Source organism: Herpailurus yagouaroundi, unplaced genomic scaffold (genome assembly GCF_014898765.1).
Source record: "Herpailurus yagouaroundi ecotype Mexico unplaced genomic scaffold, PumYag 530, whole genome shotgun sequence".
NCBI lineage: Eukaryota > Metazoa > Chordata > Mammalia > Carnivora > Felidae > Herpailurus > Herpailurus yagouaroundi.
Window position 1 is genome coordinate 7,905,870 of NW_024412747.1, and position 21,634 is coordinate 7,927,503.

Genomic DNA, 21,634 nt, shown 5'->3' on the forward strand with positions numbered 1-21,634 from the left:
TTCTGTAAATTTCATTCACACTGTAACTTGCATGAGCAGAAAAAATGTTTATTTTTCTTTATAACTAACTGATTTGGTCTTGACAAGTTAGCGTTGTTTGAGTAGTATGAAATAAAATTTAAATTTTATTTAAATGGTAATCGTTGCCTGACGCAGTACTTTGAAGAGGGCTTTTTCATAAATTTTCGTGTGTTTAAGATAAAAATCACCAGTCTCAGATTTCCTCTCTGACCTTCCCTTGATTCTCTCGAAGAAAGGAAAAGGTGTGGCTTGCTGTGGCCTTGCGGCCAGGAGGGAAAAGCTTCCTTGGAAATGTGCTCTTTTCTCTGGCCTCTGCAGTGATAACAGCATCCTCCTGGTTACATTTGGTCTTCCCAGAACCCTGGGGCGAGGTCTGCAGTCGGTGTAATTTATAGTTGGGGCTCTTAGTTTTGTGATGCAAGTGGAGCTCTCTGTGTAATTGGGCCTCACTGATAATGAAGATCCTTCTGCATTTTTACTTTGTCTTCCTTTATGTTTTGGCCCAGGTAATCCAGCGCTCAGCTATGACTGCTTTTCACATATTAGGCTCCCATAACCCCCAGTGCAGCTACCTGCCGTAAGCTCTACTGGGGGCTTGTAGGGACTCCGAAGTCCTTCTCAAATGATCCAGGAATGAAGGAGAGCTAAGGGAAGCTAAAGGGCTGCCCTTCATCTGCCTCACCAAACTCCTCCACCAATGTTAATGTGATATGGCGTTGACCAGGTTTGTTGGCAAAAAGGGACAGAGATCAGGAGTCACCAGCACCCCCACTTCTGTCTCTCTCCTTTTCCCCACAAGGCTCCAAGACCAAAGGCAAGCTTTCCCCCACTTCCATTTTCCTCTTCCTAAAATTCTGTGGTGTCTTTCCCTCAGGACTGGATCTAGATATACTAAGGGGGGTGGGGGTGGGGCGCCTGGCTGTCTTATTATCTTATCTTATTATCTTATCAAGTGCATGCAACTCTTGATCTTGGGGTTGTGGGTGCAAACCCCACGTTGGGTGTAAAAAAAAAAAACAGATATGCTAAGGGGGAAATGGAGGAATTTGAAAAACTATTTTAACAAACCTCTTTTGTAACGTTATTGCCTTTGCGTGAAATCTCATCTTAAATGTCACAAGCTAAATAGTAACTCTTTACTTTCTTTTTACATTCCTCTGACACTGTCCTAACTGACAGTCCCTGATTTCCTGCAGATTGCCATCTTCAGCTAAGGAAAGGGGCATGAAGGCCAAAATATAAGAGAAGAAAATCTCAATAATGTATTACATGCTATTATCCCTATTAATGATTATACTAACTTTGAAGTTAAGCTAGTATAAATCTATAAACAATATTGTAAAATATAAAATTGTAAAATTAGATAGAGCTCTTAGTTAGGGGTGGGAGACTCGGACCGCAGAAAACATTCTACCTGCTAATCAAGTGCATATTGCAGAGTCCCTGGCATAAATACCACTCTAGAGAGTTAAGAGATAAAACTGTGAATTCTGGGGGGCACCTGGGTGGTTCAGTCGGTTAAGCGTCCGACTTCAGCTTAGGTCATGATCTCACAGTTTGTGAGTTCGAGCCCCGCGTCGGGCTCTGTGCTGACTGCTCAGAGCCTACAGCCTGCTTCAGATTCTGTGTCTCTCTCTCTCTCTTTCTGCCCCTCCCCTGCTTGTCTGTGTCTCTCTCTCTCTCAAAAATAAATAAACGTTAAAAAAAACAACAACAACTATGAATTCTGACAGTCCCAATGGTATTAGTCTAGATCAGTTCTTTTTAGTAGTCCAAATAAGGGCTATCAGTTATTTTTTAAAAACTAAACACAAAGGCAAGATAAGGAACTATAGAATTCAGTAAAATTAATTCTTAGTGCAATTAATTCTCACTTTCTTGCAAGTAGATTTTCACTGGGATGGTCTGAGTAAACCCAGAGCCACTTTTCCTTATTTCGACTTTCTCCCCATCCCATCCATGCTGTTAGTTGGCCATGTCCTCCCATGTCTAGGCTATAGTTTCCAATTTTGGACTATTGAGAGTTAGGGAAAGCCAAGACTGTGTTTTAATCCTACACAAAGAAAATTTAGTTTGCGTGGTGGAGGAAAGGGGTTGGGTGGATGTCTGTGAACATTTCAAAATTAAATATCAACTATTAAATATTGGTTCACTAATTTGTCCATTCTTTATTCAAACATGTTTAAACATCTGTCTTACAGTCAGATCAGTGTTAGGTCCTAGGGAAACACTGGATGAATAAAATCCAACTCACAGTCTGGTGGGAAAGATTGATTTATAAACTGATACTTTTAGAAAGATTATTGTGATGATATGCATGATGGATGGGAAGTGACAGGGGCTAACGAGAGGAGTATTATCATAACCCAGATCAGAGTACTATGGACTTAAACGAGATTACTAGGACTAATAAAGAAGGAAAGAATTTAGGGGCACCTGGGTGACTCAGTTGGTTGAGCATCCAACTCTTGGTTTCGGCAAAGGTCGTGATCTCATGGTTAGTGAGATGGAGCCTCACATAGGGCTCTGTGCTGATGGTGTGGTGACTGCTTGGGATTCTCTCTCTCTCTCCCTCTCTCTGTACCCCTTGCCCACTTGTTCTCTCTCTCTTTCTCAAAATAAATGAACTTTAAAAAAAAGAAGAAGAAGAAGAAGGAAAGAATTTATTTAAGGGAACTTCCTGAAGTAAAACCAGAATTTGATTAAGATACAGACCAGCAGGGCAGCTGTCCAGGTCCCCCATCAATAAAGAGTTACTAACACACCATTTCAAAAATTAGAACTGTTATGTCACTTCCTCCAGATTTTTACAAACTGTTCTGTACATAATTGACAAAATATAAACTAATAGTGCTCTTATCAAAGTAGATAGATTCTCAGAGAAAAAACTTTAAAAGATTCCTTGCCTCTGCCAGCGTAAGCCTACCACTATTTACCATCTCTGTAACAGCCACATGCCAAACTTATGGTATGACTATGGGGCAGGCTGCTATTTCTAACACCACTGACCTGATGATCACATGAACATGGCAGTCACGATAACAATCAGAAATTCTAGCTTAACATTAACAAAAGCAACAAGAGAACACATTCTTCTCAAGAGCACATGGAACATTTTCCAGGACAGGTCAATATGTTAGATTATAAAACAAGTCTTAGTAAATTTAAGAAGATTGAAATATCAAGCATTTTTTTCTGACTACAATGTTAAAAAACTAGAAATCAATCACAAGAAGAAAATTGGAAAATTACAAGTGTGTGGGGATGAAACAACATGCTACTGAAGAACCAATGAATCAAAGGTGAAATCAAAAAATACCTTAAGGGGTACCTGGCTGGCTCAGTCAATGGAGCATGCGACTTTTTTTTTTTAATGTTTATTTATTTTTGAGACAGAGAGAGACAGAGTGTGAGCAGGGGAGGGGCAGAGAGAGAAGAGGAGACACAGAATCCGAAACAGGCTCCAGGCTCTGAGCTGTCAGTACAGAGCCCGATGGGGGGGCTCGAGCCCACCAGCTGTGAGATCATGACCTGAGCTGAAGTCAGACACTTAACCAACTGAGCCACCCAGGTGCCCCTGGAGCATGCTACTTTTGATGTCAGGGTTGTAAGTTTGGGCCCCACATTGGGTGTGGAAATTACTTTTTAAAAAAAAATCTTAAAAAAAAAATCTTAAGACAAATCAAATTGGAAACAACATACCAAAACTTATGGGATACAGATAAAGCACTTCTAAAAGGGGAGTTCATAGTAATAAACACCTACATTAAGAAACAAGAAAGATTTCAAATAAACAGCAATCTAAGCTGATACATCAAGAAACTATAAAAAAGAACAAACTAAGCCTAAAGTTAGTTGAAGGCAGCAAATAGCAAAGATTTGAATGGAAATAGATGAAATAGAGACTAAAAAAGAAAAAAGAAAATATCAGTGAAACTAAGAGCTGGTTTTCTGAAAAGATAACAAAACCAACAAGCCTTTAGCTAGATTCACCAAGAAAAAAAGAGGACTCAAACAAATAAAACAAATGAACTGGGAGATGTTACAACTGATACCACAGAAATACAAAGAACTAAGAAACAACTAGAACAATTACATGCCAACAAATTGGACAACCTAGAAGAAATGGAAAAATTCCTAGAAAGATAAAACCTACCCAAACTGAAATCACAAAAAAATAGAACATCTGAACAGAGAGAACAGTAAGGAGATTGATTCAGTAATTAAAAACCTCCCCACCAAAAAGTCCAGAACCACATGACCTCACTGGTGAATTCTACGAAAGATTTATTTATTTATTTTAGTTTATTTATTGATTTTGAGAGAGAGAGAGAGAGAGAGAGAGAGAGAGAAAGCATGAGCAGGGGAGTGGCAGAGAGAGAGGCAGAGGATCCCAAGCAAGCTCCACACTGTCAACACAGAGCCTGACCTGAGACTCAAACTCATGAACTGTGAGATTATGATCTGAGCTGAAACCAAGACTTGGATGCTTAACCAACTGAACCATCCAGGTGCCTCTTAATTTTTTTTTTTTTTTTTTTTTGAGAGAAAGAGAGATAGCACACATGAGGGGAGAGAGAGCCAAAGGGAGAGAGAGACACTCTTAAGCAGGCTCCATGCTCAGCGCAGAGCCTGATGTGGGGCTCAATCCCACAACCCTAGATCATGACCTGAGCTGAAATCAAGAGTCGGACACTCAACTGACTGAGCCACCCAGGTGCCCCAAAGATTTATGACTAAAAACTCTCAACAAAGTGGGTGTACAAGGAATGTACCTCAACATAATAAAGGTCATATACAACAAGCCCACAGCTAACATCATGCTCAAGAGTGGAAAAAGCTGAAAGCATTTTTTTCTAAAATTAAGAACAAGACAAAGATGCCCACTCTTGCCACTTTTATTCAACATAGTATTGGAAGTCCCAGCCAGAGCAATTAGGCAAAACAAAGAAATAAAAGCATCAAAATCAGAAAGGAAGAAGTAAAACTATCTGTATTTGCAGATGACATGATTTTATATATAGAAAACCCTAAAGGCTACCCCCCCCCCAACACACACAAATGGTTGGAACTAATAAATGAATTCAGTAAACTTGCAGGATACAATATCAATGTACAATGTACAAATATTGTATATACAAGATCAATATACAATATACAAAAATCTGTTATTTCTATACTAATAATGAACTCTCTGAAAGACAAATTAAAGGGGGGTGCCTGCGTGGCTCAGTTGGTAGAGCATGCAACTCTTGATCTCAAAATTGTACATTCGAGTGAAGGTGTAGAGATTACCTTAAAAAATTTAAATTTTAAAATACAAATGAAGGGGTGCCTGGGTGGCTCAGTCAGTTAAGCGTCCAAATCTTGATTTTGGCTCAGGTCAAGATCTTTGGGTTGTAGGATCAAGCCCTGAATTGGATCCACACTGGGTGTGGATCTACGTGAGATTCTCTCTCTCTCCCTCTACCACTCATGCTCCTTCTTCCCCCTCCCCAAAATACCATTTACAATTACATCCAAAAGAATAAAATGCCTTGGATTAAATATAAACAAGGAGGTGAAAGACCTATACACTGAGAACTACAAGACACTGATGAAAGAAATTGAAGAAGACACAAATAAATGGAAGGATGCTCATGGATTGGAAGGATTAATATTGTTAAAATGTCCATACTACCCAAAACAGTCTACAGATTCAATGCAATTGCTCAAAAACAAACAAACAAACAAACAAAAAAGCCAGTGGCATTTGTTTCACAGAAACAGAAAAAAATTCTAAATTTGTATGGGACCACAAAAGATCCTGAACAGCCAAAACATCTTGAGAAAAAAACAAAGTGGAGACATCATACTTCCTGGTTTCAAATTATATTACAAAGCCATAGTAATCAAAATAGTATGGTATTGGCATAAAAACAGTCACATGGATCAATGGAACAGTATCAGGAGTCCAGAAATAAACCCACACATATATGACCAACTGAATCACAAAAAAAGGAGACTTGAATATACAATGAGAAAAGGATATTCTCTTCAATAGATGGTGTTGGGGACCTGGACAGCCACAGGAGAAAGAATGAAACTGGACCAATATCTTACACCAAACACAAAAATCAACTGAAAATGGAGTAAAGACTTGAATGTGAGACCTGAAACCATAGAATTCCTAGAAGAAAACATAGGCAGTAAACTCATTGACATTAGTCTTAGCAACGATGTTTTGGATTTGACACCAAAAACAAAGTCAACAAAAGTAAAAAATAACTGAGTGGGGCAACGTCAAAGTAAAAAGGTTCTGCATGGCAAAGGAACCCATCAACAAAATGAGAAGGCAATCTATGGAATGGAAGAAAATATTTGCAAATCATGTATCTGATTAGGGGTTAATATCTAAAATATGTAAGGAATTCACACAACAGCAGAAAATTGGTGGTGGTAAAAAGGTAGACCCGTCCAGTTATAAAATAAATAAATCATGGGAAGGTAATTATAGCATGGTGACGACAGTTAACAACACCATATGGCATATTTGAAAGTTGCTAAGAGAGTGGATCTTGGAAGTTCCCATTACAAGAAAAAAAGATTGTAAATATGTGTGGTAATAGACACCTATGACTTTCAGTTACAAATGCTGAGGGGAGGAGAAAAGAACTGAGAGAAACTCTGCTTAAGAAATATAGGTTTCTACAGAGTGGAAAGCAACTGTCATCCAAAGGCTGGTATCATTACAGAAGGATAGACAGAGATTTCCCAAGGTATAGAAAGCTGGAGAACAAAGTGCTAGGGAACAAAGAACTCTTCAATAACCCCAAAAGTTGGCAACCAAGCTGTAAAGCAGAAAGAGATCACCCATGGTTTAAAGAACTAATAGCCAAGCTATAAAGTACAAAGAGATCTCTGGAAACTTGCCATTGCTCAGATCTTATGCCCTGCAGAATGGAAAGTCCTGATTCTACCATCAAAACATTTAGAAACAATGGTGAACTAAATCCAACTAACGATGCAACAAAGCTCAGACCCAGGCTAGCTACTGAACAAATTGACTCAACCGCCAAATCTAGTGGCCTGACACAAAAGGGGCATGCACTTTTCTAGGAGAAAATATTGTTTGCTTTGTTCTTTATGATTAAAAAAAAATATTTTATTTTTAAAGTAACCTATACATCCAACATGGAGCTTGAATTCACAACCCCGAGATCAAGACACATGCTCTACTGACTGAGCCAGCCAGGTGCCCCTCTTTGTGATTTCTTTATACATATCACCCAGTGTGCAATCAGAAATTAAAGATGCATGAAGAAGCAAGAAAATGTGAACCATGGAAAGCAAAGAAAGAAGTCAATAGAAACAGATACAGAGATGGACCTGAAGTTGGAATGAACAGAAAAGAACTTTAAAATAACTTTGTTAAAATGCTTAAGGATCTAGGAGAAAAGGCAAACCTATGCATACAAAAGTAGAGAAATTTAGCAGAAACATACAAAGATAACCTTATGGAAAAGTGAGAAGTAGAAGGTATGGTATCAGAAAAGAAAATTTCATTAGATAGGATTAGCAGTAAACCAGACATAGCAGAAAAAAGGATCAATGAACTTGAACACAGGACAATAGAAAGTGGCCAAGCTGAGGAAGACACAGTGACAAAACCCCTCAAAACCCCTGCTCAATATATGTGGAACAATATCAAATGCTTTCGTCTTTTTATTTATTTATTTATTTATTTATTTATTTAATAGGCTCCACACTGGGCATGGAGGAGCCAAGGTGGGGCTTGAACTCAACAGTGAGATCAAGATCTGAGCCGACATCAAGAGTTAGACACTTAAACGACTGAGCCACCCAGGTGCCCATCAAATGCTTTAACATATGGGTAATTGAGGCCTCAGAAGGAGAGGAGAGAGAAAGCATGCAAAAGCAATATATAATGAGATAAGACTGAAAATATTCTAAAACTTGGTGAAAGGCATCAACTAACAAATCTAAGAGTTGAATAAACCCCAAAGGAAAAAAAAAATCTAGGTACATCATAATCAAAGAGTTGAAAAACAAAGATAAAGAGCAAATATAAAAAGCAGAGAAAAAATGGCACATTAAATATAGGAAACAATATAGAAACACTGTTTCTAACTTTTCATAGAAACAGTGGTGAATAGATGAAAATAGACAATAAAATACTAAAAGAAGAAACTTAATCTAGAATTCTATGTTCTATTGAAGGAAAATATCCTTCAAAAACCAGGGAGAAATAAAGGCATTTTCAAATAGACCACAGTGGAGACAATTTATCTCCAGCAGACCTGTATTATGAGATTTTCCAGGATGAAGAAAAATGATGCCAGATGAAACTCATCTGGCAGGAAAGACTAGTGAGCAGAAAAGGTAGATGTGGTTTAAAAGATTTTTGTTTTGGGGGGTGCCTGGGTGGCTCAGTCAGTTAAGCGTCCAACTTTGGCTCAGGTCATGATCTCACGGTTTGTGGGTTCAAGCCTCACGTTGGGTTCTCTGCTGACAGCTCAGAGCTTGGAGCCTGCTTCAGATTCTGCATCTCCCTCTCTCTCTGCTCCTCCCCCATTCATGCTCTGTCTCTCTCTCTCAAAAATAAATAAACGTTAAAAAAAATTATTTTTAAAATTTTGTTTCAGCACGCCTAGGTGTCTCAGTTGGTTAAGCATCTGACTCTTGATTTCGGCTCAGATCATGATCTCATGGTTTGTGGGTTTAAGCCTTGCATCAGGTTCTGCATTGGCAGTGCAAAGTCTGCCTGGGATTCTCTTTCTGCCCCTCCCCCACTCTCTCTCTCAAAATAAACAAATTCAAAATTTGTTTCAATCTCTTAAATATATTTTAATTTTCCTTTTAAAAATTATTGATGTTTTAAAACAAATTAATTATGAGTGTAGGGTTTATGATATATGTAGAAGGAAAACATAAGTTAATAAGAACACAGGTGGAAGTGAGTAAATGAAAGTAAACAATCATAAGGCTCTTATGCTATAAATACAGTTAATATTATTTGAAGATGGACTGTGGTAACTGGAAAATACTTATTACAATCTCTAGAGCAACCTCTAAAAATTACACAAAATGAGATATAACACTAAAAAGTGAATAGGTAAGGTAAAATAAAATGCTAAAAAATAATACTAGTGGGGGGCGCCTGGCTCAGTCGGCTAAGCGTCCAATTTCAGCTCAGGTCATGACCTCACAGTCTGTGAGTTCGAGCCCCGCGTCAGGCTCTGTGCTGACAGATCAGAGCCTGGAGCCTGTTTCAGAGTCTGTGTCTTCCTCTCTCTCTGACCCTCCCCCTTCATGCTCTGTCTCTCTCTGTCTCAAAAAAACATTTAAAAAAATAATAATAATACTAGTGGGGCACCTGGGTGGCTCAGTTGGGTAAGCATCCCACTTCAACTCAGGTCATGATCTCACCAATTTTGAGTTCGAGCCCGACATCAGGCTCTGTGTTGACAGCTTAGATCTTGCAGCCTATTTCAGATTCTGTGTCTCCATCTGTCTCTCCCTCTCCCCAACTCACGCTCTGTCTCTCTCTCTCTCTCTCTCTCTCTTAAAAATAAATAAACCTTAAAAAAATAAAATAAAATAAAAATAGAATACAAAATAATACTATTTACGCAAAAGAATACAATACAAGAAGAATGGAAAACCAAAGAACAAATGGGAAAATAAAACCCAAATAACAAGATAGGATACTTAAGCCCAACCATATCAATAATTAGATTAAATGTAAATGGAATAAATGCTTTATTCAAAGGCATTGATTAACCAATAGACAAAAAGCAAGACTTTACATGTTTACAAGAAATATGTTTCAAGTATAAAGTCATAGAAATATTGAAAAGATATGCCATACAAAATGTAAAAACTGGTGAAATCTAAATAAGATCTGTTGTTTAGTTAATAGTATTGTACCAATATCAATTTCCTGGTTTTCATAATTGTGCTTCTTTTTATGTAATATGTTACTACTGGGGAGAGCTAGGTGAAGAATACATGGGAATTCTCTGTACTATTTCTGCAAGTTCTATGTGAGTCATCCTTTCTTGAGTCAGTCAGTAGAACCTGGGACTCTTGATCTCAGGGTCATGAGTTCAAGCCTTACATTGGGCATTAAACTTACTTTAAAAAGGAAAGGAAGGAAGGAGGGAAGGAAGGAAGGAAGGAAGGAAGGAAGGAAGGAAGGAAGGAAAAGAAAGAAAGAAAGAAAGAAAGAAAGAAAGAAAGAAAGAAAGAAAAAGAAAGAAAGAAAGAGAAAGAAAGAACGAACTAGTGTTTTCAGCTGAGTGGGTTTTTTCCTGGTTTGGAGTTTTTGTTTTATACATTGCTTCCTGCTCATGGTAGTTCAGAGATCCAAAGGCCTTCTTTTATTTTGTAATGTCTCTGTCCCTCTTAAACCAAGCTGGTGATATTTCCACCAATGCAATTCTCTTAAAAACTTAGTGGACTTCTTAAGAATCTTATTGGAGTTTATTACATTCAACAAAAACCACACCCACAAATATCACAAAGATAAGTTCTCTTTACCTTGGCTCCTTGTAAGATTGCTGTGGAACTACAACTTTAAGATTCTTAGAAGACTTACTGTTTAGTACAGAGAATCCCCAAGGCATGTGTTTAAGATTTCAGAGAGACTTTTGTCTGTTTGAAAGGTCTTTGATGCACCACTTAAATCTTTCTGAGATGATGACGATGAAGATTATGATGATGATGATTTTTATTTGTTAAATTTTTAAAGTTTATTTATTTATTTTAAGAGAGAGAGAGAGAGAGAGAGAGCATGATGAGGGGGGTGCGGAGAGAGAGAGAGAGAGAGGAGAAAGAGAGAGAGAGAGAGAGAGAGAGAGAGAGAGAGAGAAAATCAAGCAGGCTCCCCACTGTTAGTATGGAGCCCAATGCAGGGCTTGAACTTAGAGGTGAAATCATGATCCGAGCCAAAACCAAGAGTCAGATGCTTAACTGGCTGAGTCACCCAGGTGCTCCAATGATGATGATGATTTTTAAAGTAGGCTCAATGCCCTAAGAACCACATGATCCTTTCAATAGATACAGAAAAAGCATTTGAAAAAATACAGCATTATTTCTTGATTAAAACCCTCAAGAAAATAGGGATAGAAGGAACATACCTCAATATCATAAAGCCTATGTATGAAAGACCCACAGCTAATACCATCTTCATTGGGGAAAAACTGAGACCTTTGCCCCCTAAGGCCAGGAACATGACAGGGATGTCCACTGTTCAACATACTCCTGGAAGTCCTAGCCTCAGCAATCAGACAACAAAAAGTAATAAAAGGCATACAAATTGGCAAGGAAAAAGTCAAACTTTCACTCTGCAAAGAGTGACGACATCTCCACCAAAAAACTGCTAGAAATGATACAAGGACTCAGCAAAGTCACAGGATATAAAATCAACATACAGAAATCAGTTTCATTTCTACATACCAATAATGAAGCATCAAAAAGAGAAATCAAGATATCAATCCCATTTACAATTGCACCAAAAAAAATCATAAGATACCTAGGAATAAACCTAACCAAGAGGTAAAAGATCTGTATGCTGAAAACTATAGAATATTTATGAAAGAAATTGGAGAAGACACAAAAAAATGGAAAAACATTCCATGCTCATGGGTTAGAAGAACAAATATTGTTAAGATGTCTATATTACCCAAAGCAATCTACACATTAAATGCAATCCCTATCAAAATAATACTAGCATTCTTCATAGAGCTAGAACAAACAGTTCTAAAATTTCTATGGAACCAGAAAAGACCCCAAATAGCCAAAGTAATGTTGAAAATGAAAACCAAAGCTGGAGGCATCACAATTCAGGACTTTAAGCTGTATTACAAAGTTGTAATCATCAAGACAGTATGGTACTGGCACAAAAACAGACATATAAATCAATGAAACAGAATAGAGAACCCAGAAATCGTCCCAAAAACATATGGCCAACTAATCTTCAACAAAGCAGGAAAGAATAGGCAATGGAAAAAGGACAGTCTCTTCAGCAAATGGTGCTGGGAAAACTTGGACAGCGACATGCAGAAGAATGAACCTGGACCACTTTCTTATGCGAAACACAAAAATAAATTCAAAATGGATGAAAGACCTAAATGTAAGGCAGGAAACCATCAAAATCCTAGAGGAGGAAACAAGAAACAACCTCTTTGACCTCGGCCACAGTAACTCCTTACTAGACATGTCTCCAGAGTCAATGGAAATAAAAGCAAAAATAAACTATTGGGACTTCATCAAGATAAAAAGCTTCTGTACAGCAAAGAAAACAATCAACAAAACTAAAAGTCACCCAATGTAATGGGAGAAGATATTTGTAAATGACATATTGGATACAGTGTTAATATCCAAAATCTATAAAGAATTTGTCAGACTCAACACCCAAAAAATAAATAATCCTGTGAAGAAATGGGCAGAACACATGAATAGACATTTTTCCAAAGAAGACATACAGATGGCCAGTAGACACATGAAAAGAAGCTCAACATCACTCATCATTAGGAAAATGCAAATCAGAACCACAATGAGATACCACTTCATGCCTGTCAGAATAGGTAAAATTATCAACTCAGGCAACAACAGATGTTGGCGAGGATGCAGAGAAAGAGGAGCCCTTTTGCACTGCTAATGGGAATGCAAACTGGTGCAGCCACTCTGGAAAACAGTATGGAGGTTCCTCAAAAATTAAAAATAGAACTACCCTATGACCCAGCAATTACACTACTAGGTATTTATACAAAGGACAAAAATGCTGATTCAAAGGGCACTTGGCACTCACCCCAATGTTTATAACAGCACTATCAACAACAGCCAAATTATGGAAAGAGCCTAAATGTCCCTCAACAGATGAAGATGTGGTATATATACAATGGAATGTTACTTGGCGATCAAAAAGAATGAAATTTTGCCATTTGCAGCAATGTGGATGGAACCAGAGTGTATAATGCTAAGCAAAGTAAGTCAGTCAGAGAAAGACAAATATCATGATTTCACTCATATGTGGAATTTAAGAAACAAAACAAACTAACATAGGGGAAGGGAGGGAAAATAAAATAAGATAAAAACAGAGAGGGAGGCGAACCGTAAGAGACTCTTAAATACAGAGAATGGGGGCATTGCTGGAGGGGAGGTGAGTGGGGAGATGGGCTCAATGGGTGATAGGCATTAAGGAGGGCACTTGTTGGGATGAGCACTGGGTGTTATATGGAAGTGATGAATCACTGACTAACTTCAATTTAAATGAAAAAAAAAAAAAAAGAAATCACAAAGTTTCAACTGTTAGGATTGATTTCAAATTATAATGGAATGCTCCGAAAAGAAATATTACATAGTACCTAAATGTTGATGCAAATTTACAATTATTGAGATAAAAAGTTTGTTTTAAGTTTTTAGCTATCAAAGTAATTTGAAAAACAACATGTAAAGAATGTTCCCTATTTGAAAATATAACAATATGAATATATTTACATAGGAAATTTCTGGAAGGCTCTAACCTGAGATATTAGGGTGGTTATTACATTTACATTTAATTTGTCTATTAATTTGTCATTTTTTGTCTTAATTTTTGTTTATAATAAGTAGTAATTATTTAAGGTAATAATATGTTACAGAAAGAGAAAAGGGCTAACTATTCTGTCAGCAGCTATTAGCAGCTATAGATGTTATTGAATAAAAGGAAGAAATGGTTAAAAAAAAAGTAGGTGCCACACCCAATGTGGGATTCAAACTCATGACCCAGAGACCAAGAGTCACATGCTCTGCAACCAGGCACCCCAAATCTTTCTGAGACCTTTACAAAAAGTTTTACAGTCACACTCTTGGTTGTGACTACACCATGAAAACATGACAGTGCACTTGACTTGATCTCTGCCTTGAAACTCATTTCTTCAACATGTTTTTCACTTGGAGAGTCTGAAAATAAGAAACGTTGTAATGTTTTAACCCATAAAGTCCCAGATACTTAATATTTTCTTACTGTGGTAAAGCATCATAAAATTCACTCTCCCCCAAATTTCTGAGTATACAGTACAATACTGTGAACCCCATGCACGTTGTTGTGCAACACATCCCAAGAACCCCCAGCTCATGTTGCGTGACTAAACCTCTGTACACTCATTAAAGAGCGACTCCCTACTTCCCTCTCCCCCCGGCTCCTGGCAACGACCATCCTATTTTCTGTTCCAATGAGTTTGACTACTTTAGCTCATATAAATGGAATCATGCAGTATCTGTCCTTTCATGACTGACCTTTTTCACTTAGCGTAATGTTCTCAAAGTTCCTCCATTTTGTAGCACATGACAAACAAAGTTCCTCCATTTTGTAGCACATGACAAAATTTCTTTTCTTTTTAAGGCAATAATTTTCCATTGTGTATAAATACCGTATTTTCTATATCCATTCATCCATCAATGGGCATTTAGATTGCTTCCACCTTTTGGCTACCGTGAATCATGCTACAGTGGACATGGGGGGTACAAATATCTCTTCAAGATCCTATTTTCAGTTCTTTAGGATATATACCCAGAAGTGGGGTTGCTAAATCATATGGTAGTTTTATTTTTAATTTTGCTCAATCCTTAATATTTCACAATTCTTTTTTTTTAATAGACTTTTTTTTTTTTTTAGAGAGAGAGAGCACGAGTTGGGGAGAGGGGCAGAGGGGGAGAGAGAGAGAGAGAAAAAGAGAGAGAGAGAGAGAGAGAGAGAGAGAGAGAGAGAAAGAGAGAGAGAGAGAATCTTAAGCAGACTCCACGCACAGAGCCCGATCCCACAACCCTGGGATCATAACCTGAGCCAAAATCAAGAGTCAGACACTCAACCAGCTGAGGCATCCAGGCACCCCTCACAATTCCTTCTTTTGCTTATCTCTGTCCATACCTTGTGATAAGCAGCTTAAAGAAACTAGGTAACGCTTTTGACATCTGACCAGAAATCTGCTTAGCTGGATCTATCAGTTCATTAGGTACTCCATTTAATTTCCACGTTACTACAGGTAGCAACACTGCTAAACTTTCCACCACTACATAACAAAAGTCTCTTTTCATCCAGCTTCCAACAATATTTTCTTCACTTTCCTTTAATCCTTCACCTGGAGGGCCATCAGGATTCAGCGACCGGTATCTTCAAGGCCCTACTATCTTCATCCCACTGCCTGCTCCCAAAGCCACTACATGTTTTGTTATAGCAGCACCCCATTTTCAATTAGCAAAATCTGCCCCAGTTACATATCCTGCATAATGAACACCCCACTCTTTTTTTTAATTTATTAATATTTTATTTTTTAATTTAAATCCAAGTTAGTTAACATATATTCTTAATGGCCTAAAAAAACAATTATTGTATTATCATTTCTAATGGTTGGGGACATGTTGAATGACCTCAGGGGTTCTTGCTTAAGATCTCTCGTATAGTCAGACAGGGACTGATAGCATCTCAAAGACTTCCTCATTCACATTTCTGGTGGTTGATGTTGGCTGTCATCTGGCCAGCACCTGGGCTATTAGTTGGAACACTTACATGTGGCCTCTTTGTGTGGCTTGGGGTTCCTTACTTGTGGCACTGAAATTTAAGGGTACACTTCCTAAACAGAAAGAGCCAGATTGGAGTTGTTGGTCTTTTATGACTTAACTTTGGAGGCTTATTTCTGAGGTCATCACAAAGAATCACCACATTCAAGGATAAAAGACTTTCCACCAATTAATTGGGTGAGATGAAGTATCTGGAAGAGCATGTACGTCTTTTGTTGTTGTTGTTGTTATTGTTGGAAAAGACATAAATCTTCCTTAGGCCCCATTTTATGAGATGGTGACTTAGTTCTCAAGTTCTAAGCCATTACTAGCCACCTCTCTTCAATTACAAGTAGGCCGTATGGTCACAGTTATCTCCAGGATCAGTAGAGGATAGGATTCTCTAACATTCCTGGAGGGTGGGCTAACGGGGATATCATGATCAGTCTTCCTAAATGAAGTTTATGAGGCAAAGTTTTTGTCAGAAAGATCAGAGCTTGGCAAACTATTACTTGAGGGCCAAACCCAGACCACCATATGTTTTTGTAAATAAAGTTTCATTGGAACACAGTCACACCCACTCACATTGTTGCCTACAATAGTAAAGTTGCGTACTTACAATAGAGACCACAGGGCTCTCGGAGCCTATAGTATATTCTCTATGGCTCTTTACAGAAAAAGTTTGCTGACCTCTGAGGCAGATTACTCATTTGTCATCATAGGAGCAGGTGGTGGATGTCCTTTCCCTGCGTCAGGATCTCAGGATCATAAAGATTTTCCCAGTCTCTTTCACTCTCATCCCTTTGATTAAGGTGCAGGTGGGGAGGGGCAGATGGGATTCCCTACCACTAAGAGGTGGGAGGACGGTGGACATCTTGGTCACCAACTTCATTGATGAAGCCAAACAAACCATGAATCAGAGGTAGATGTTTATATAGATCTTTCTTAAGAAGACCTCAGTGTAGGTGGAGTCCCATTCACAGTCTCCAAATCACTTCTTATACTGTTTAACTAAGAGTGGATGAGAGTCTGTGAAACAGGCTTTGATGAGGATGGTGTAGGCTGACACAGGAGTGAGTCAAAAAGAATCGACTCAGAAGACTTCTCTATGAAGGGATTAGAGGATCAGGTCTTCCTGATCATTGCTTTTAGAAGCTCAGTGATTTTTTTGGTTTTCTTCCTATCTTAGGCCAACTACTTTTTTCTTCCTCCAGAAAGGGCTCCTTCCATAGCATCAACAGGGAATCAGTTGTCATGGGCTCTCTCTTAATGATAGCAAATTGCTATTCATGGACTCTTTGTTTTCTGAAATCACCCTCAATGTCTTGAATTCTTCTGCCTGTAAATTTTTGTCTCCTCTACATTGGCCATTTCTTTTTTAGTCCTTATAGTCTTCCTGAGTCCATTTCTTTTAAAGAATGTATATCTGCTCAGGGAGTTCCTTAAGAGATTCTATTTTCAGCTAGAGGGCTTTGTACTTATTTTCCAGTTGTGCTTTGGTTAACTGCAGAGATCAAAAGTCAAGTCACAACTCTTTGTTGTTGTTCTCCCTGCTCACACCCTATTACTCCTTTTTTTTTTTCCTATTACTCCTTTTGGGTTATGATTTCAATTGTGATTTGAATCTATCATTTTCAACTAATATTCGTATAATTTCCGCACGCAGGACATACATCATCTTTTTTTTTTTTTTCTGATCTTTTAGCACCGCATTCCAATGATTTACCAGTTGTCAATGAATTTCCATCTTTCATTTTCTCTTTCATTATATCATGTTTGCTGCCTCATTCAGGATGAAGACCTGGCTGTTTCAAGTGCACAATGCAATGATTAAAATGTTTGGTTTCATTTTGCTTGTGAACAAGAGTTCTTCTGTGTCTGAGACTTCTGAATTCATTTAGTTAGTCCTCTCAGTAAGTTCTGCATTTCAGTCTGCTACTTCCTCCTATATGCTCCTTTTGAATCTTGCATTTTCTTCTTCCATAGGAAAGAGGACTTTAAACTTCACATTCCCTTTAATGTCTTCATTAGGGATATTTTTATATTTTTGAAAAGTTTGTGTAATTCCTTCTAACATCTATATGGATTTCTGTCTTTTCAATATTTTATCCCATTTCTTTACACAATATTCTTTCTTGGTTTCAAGATGACAAGCATATATTTCAACATGTTTTGGCCATCTTCTTCAAGCTCATGGATTATATCTTTAATCCCAGCCCCTCCATCATAGATATCTGTATTTTTGTTTATTGGTTTCTTTAAATATTTACTCATAATATTCCATCTTTTTAAAAAAATTTGTTTGCCCTCCAGAATTTTAATCAAACCCAAGATCTTGACTTTTCAATATTCTGGAGTTTCAAATTTTCTTCACCACATCCAGTATGAATTTCTTTAAAGAACTGAAGTTCTTGTCCAAGTTATTTCCCACATTATTGGGTAGACATTCCTCCTAGACCAAAGTTAACTTTGGCTTAATGGTATGTACATGACTTTAATTAGGAGAAACGTTGAGAAAATATACTTCTTGAATTATCATATAGTCCATTTGTCAACATAGGATGTCTTTATTATAAGCGATGATTTCATGGGATTACTTTTTCTTTATGCTATAGAGGCAGATAATCAGGTTATATTTAAGTTCCTTTGAGTTGATTGATTTTCTCTCTCTATGAATTTCTCCAAGTCCTCATGACATACTTAGCAGAATTCTATGTTAGGCTTCTTAGTAAGGCTGAAAATTTTTATTTCCATGGAGCTATTTTTTACTCTAGCAAAATTCCTATATACTTAATAAATCTATTCTCCCTCTCTCTCTCTCTCTCTCTCTCGCTCTCTCGCTCTCTCTGTCTCTCTCCCTTATTCCCTCTCCCTCTCTGTCTCCTTCTCCTCCTCTTCCAGGCAGGGAAAAAAGTGAAGGGAATCCCAGGCAGAAGAAAGCATGTAACCAGACACAGGCATGAAGAAACTGCACTTATTTGTAGAAGAACTCCCATGAGGATAATAGGAGAGGTGACAGGAGCTGAGGTTGGAGAATCAGCGTGCAGCAAACGTGGGGAGTGTCCAATATGGTCCAACTTTAAGGAGTCTGACTTACGTTGCTGAATGGACAACATCTAAGTTTGTTTCCTTGTTTTTACACAGGAGCGGTATGTAATTTCCATGTTGAGAAAGATAATTCTGAACCAGTTGTTTTGGAAGGTGGATTGATGGTGTGGGAGACAGGTATTGGAAGGAGAGAGACAGTCAGAGATGGTGACAATAATTTAGGGAGAACTGGGGAAGGTCAGTTGTGTTCCAGCCCAAGCAGCATCTTTGAAACACTGAAGGGGAATGCTCCAGTGATCCACATGTGAGAGGCCCAACCTAGAGTGGCAATGAGTGGGTGGAAAAAGTCCCTGGAAAGAACTGGATGTAGACCCAATTCTTGGTAGCCTGACTAGGGCCTGACTGTTCTTCAAGACACTCTCCTGACAGAATTAGATCTTTCTGACTGTCCTGACCCCTGTTACCAGCTGTTGCTACTCTCGTACATTCTGGTTCATGAGCCATGGTTACATGCATGCTCCCCTTGTGGATTAACCAGAGCTGACTACAAATGTCTTCCCAATTTCTGTCTGTGCAGCCCCTACACTGTACCAGGTAAAGAAGTGGTGATGTTGACACAGGAAGACTGACTTGAGAGTCCTTTCATTTATATGATTGGTAGGGCTTACTTGACACTGAAACAGATGTAGAGATAAACCAGAAGAAGCCAATGGTGGCTCTAACATGTCCTTCTCAGACAACTGCATGATTAGCAAAGACTTGAAAGAGGAGGCTGTTGGGGGTGGGGGGGAGGAATGAGCCTTTTTAAAACAGATTTTATTTTTTAAAGATTTTTTTTAAAGTAATCTCTATACCCAATGTGGGGCTCAAACTCACAACCCCAAGATCAAGAATGGCATGCTCTACCAACTGAGCCAGCCAGGCACCTCAAGATTTTAAGTAATCTCTATACCCAGCACAGGGCTTGAACCCACAACCCTGAGATTAAGAGCTGTTACACTCTGTGACTGAGCTAGCCAGGCACCCCAAAAATGAGCCTTCTTAACCTTTTGGAGTTTGACATGCCTGCTGGAAGTACTGATATTGTTTTCTCCACTTGAAACCCTCTATCTGGAGCCAAATACCCAAATGTCATGTCAGACAATATGTAAAAGCCTAGCCAGAAGCTTCCTGTCTAAAACACTGACAGAAGGTGCTGTGCCCTCTGTTTTTCTGTTATGGGTTCTTCAGCATTTCAACCTTTTAGCTTTATACTCTAGCTCTTGGTATCTCCTTTGGCCTTCTTTGGCCAACCAGTTTGTACCCCCACCCCTAAGTTACAGACTGCCTTATCATCATCTGTCCCTAAAAATGCTGATAAATAATGCCTGCCCTGCTTGCTTCAAAGGAGTTGTAGGTAGACCTGAGTAGTTGAAGATTGCTTTAATTGTATGCTTTGCATCACAAATAACTTTTTTATTTTATTTTACTTTATTTTATTTTTTTTATTTTAGGAGGGGTGGGTGAAAGGGACAGAGGGAGACAGAGAATCTTTTTTTAGATGACTTTATGATTTTATTTATTATTTTGTAAATGTTTATTTATTTGTGAGAGAGAGAGCATGAGTTGGGGAGGGGCAGAGAGAGAGGGAGCCACAGAATCAGAAGCAGACTCTGAGCTGTCAGCACAGAACCTGATGCGGGGCTTGAACCCACAAACTGCCAGATCATGACCTGGCATCGAAGTCCGATACTGAACCGACTAAACTACCCAGGTGCCCCTAGATGACTTTATGATTTTATTATCCTTTTTTTTCACATATGTAAAGCCATGTTAAATGTATAGCAGAAAAAAAAAAACCATAGCAGGCTATATGTATCATTATTTTCATTATAGTGTTTCTGAGAAATACTAAGAATAAATTGAGAAAAGAATAAATGATAGTTGGAGTGTAAATAGGTTTTTGCTGTTTTAGAAATGTCCTTATTTATTTTAGAAAAAAATCTGTAACTAAGGGAATTATTTCTCTCTAACCTCTGTGGATATAATGCAACTCCATTATTCTAGTAATAAAAAAATAGAAGTCTGACATTATTGCAATTTCAAAAACAGATTGGGTTAATAATGAAATGAACATAAAACAATACTTTTTTGAAAAATATTATATTGATTGATATTTTGCTACTTAATGTAACTGTTTATCAATTATTTCTACTGACAATCTGGAAGACTCTGATGTTTCAGAATGTCATTGTTGATGTGATAAACTTCACTGGGTTTTTTAGAGTCATTCAGTTGTAACAAAAATATACATTTGGAGTACATAATCTTAGTTTGACACTTCTATGAATCTACTGACTCACTGTTCACTGAAACAATGTTTGATTTTCTGTACCAGTATTTAAATAAGAGGACTTCTAGGCTATGAACATTCAGCTCCTGTGTGTGTGTGTGTGTGTGTGTGTGTGTGTGCACGTGTGTGCATGCAATATTGGTTTTTAAATAAAGCCACGTCCTTCTCATTTTAAATTTCAACTCTTGATATTTATTTTTTATTGGATAAATGAAATTTTTTATTTTTATTTTTTCAGGAATAGAATTTAGTGATTCATCACTTACATATAACACCCAGTGCTCATCCCAGCAAGAGTCCTCCTTAATGCCCCTCACCCCTTTAGCCCATCCCTCCACCCAACATCCCACCAGCAACCCTTAGTTTTTCTCTGTATTTAAGAGACTCTTATGGTTTGTCTCCCTCTCTGTTTTTGTTATTTTTGCTTCCCTTCCCTTATGTTCATCTGTTTTGTATCTTAAATTCCACATATGGGTGAAATCATATGATATATGTCTTCCTCTGACTGACTTATTTCTAGTTCCATCCACTTTGTTGCAAATGGCAAGATTTCATTCTTTTTGATCACTGAGTAATACTCCATTGTATATATATATATATATACACACCACATCTTCTTTATCCATTCATCAGTCGATGGACATTTGGGCTCTTTCCATACTTTGGCTATTGTCAATAGGGCTGCCATAA

General features: G+C 38.0%; 1 long non-coding RNA gene across 1 annotated transcript in view; it reads left to right on the plus strand.

The window, feature by feature from the left end:
• LOC121023250 (uncharacterized) overlaps positions 1 to 19,148 on the plus strand; it is an 83,626-nt gene extending 64,478 nt beyond the window's left edge. The window contains exon 3 of the long non-coding RNA XR_005787323.1: positions 18,466 to 19,148. This is a non-coding gene — a long non-coding RNA (uncharacterized LOC121023250). The remainder of the gene's footprint in view (positions 1 to 18,465) is intronic.
• The last annotated feature ends 2,486 nt before the right edge of the window (positions 19,149 to 21,634 follow it).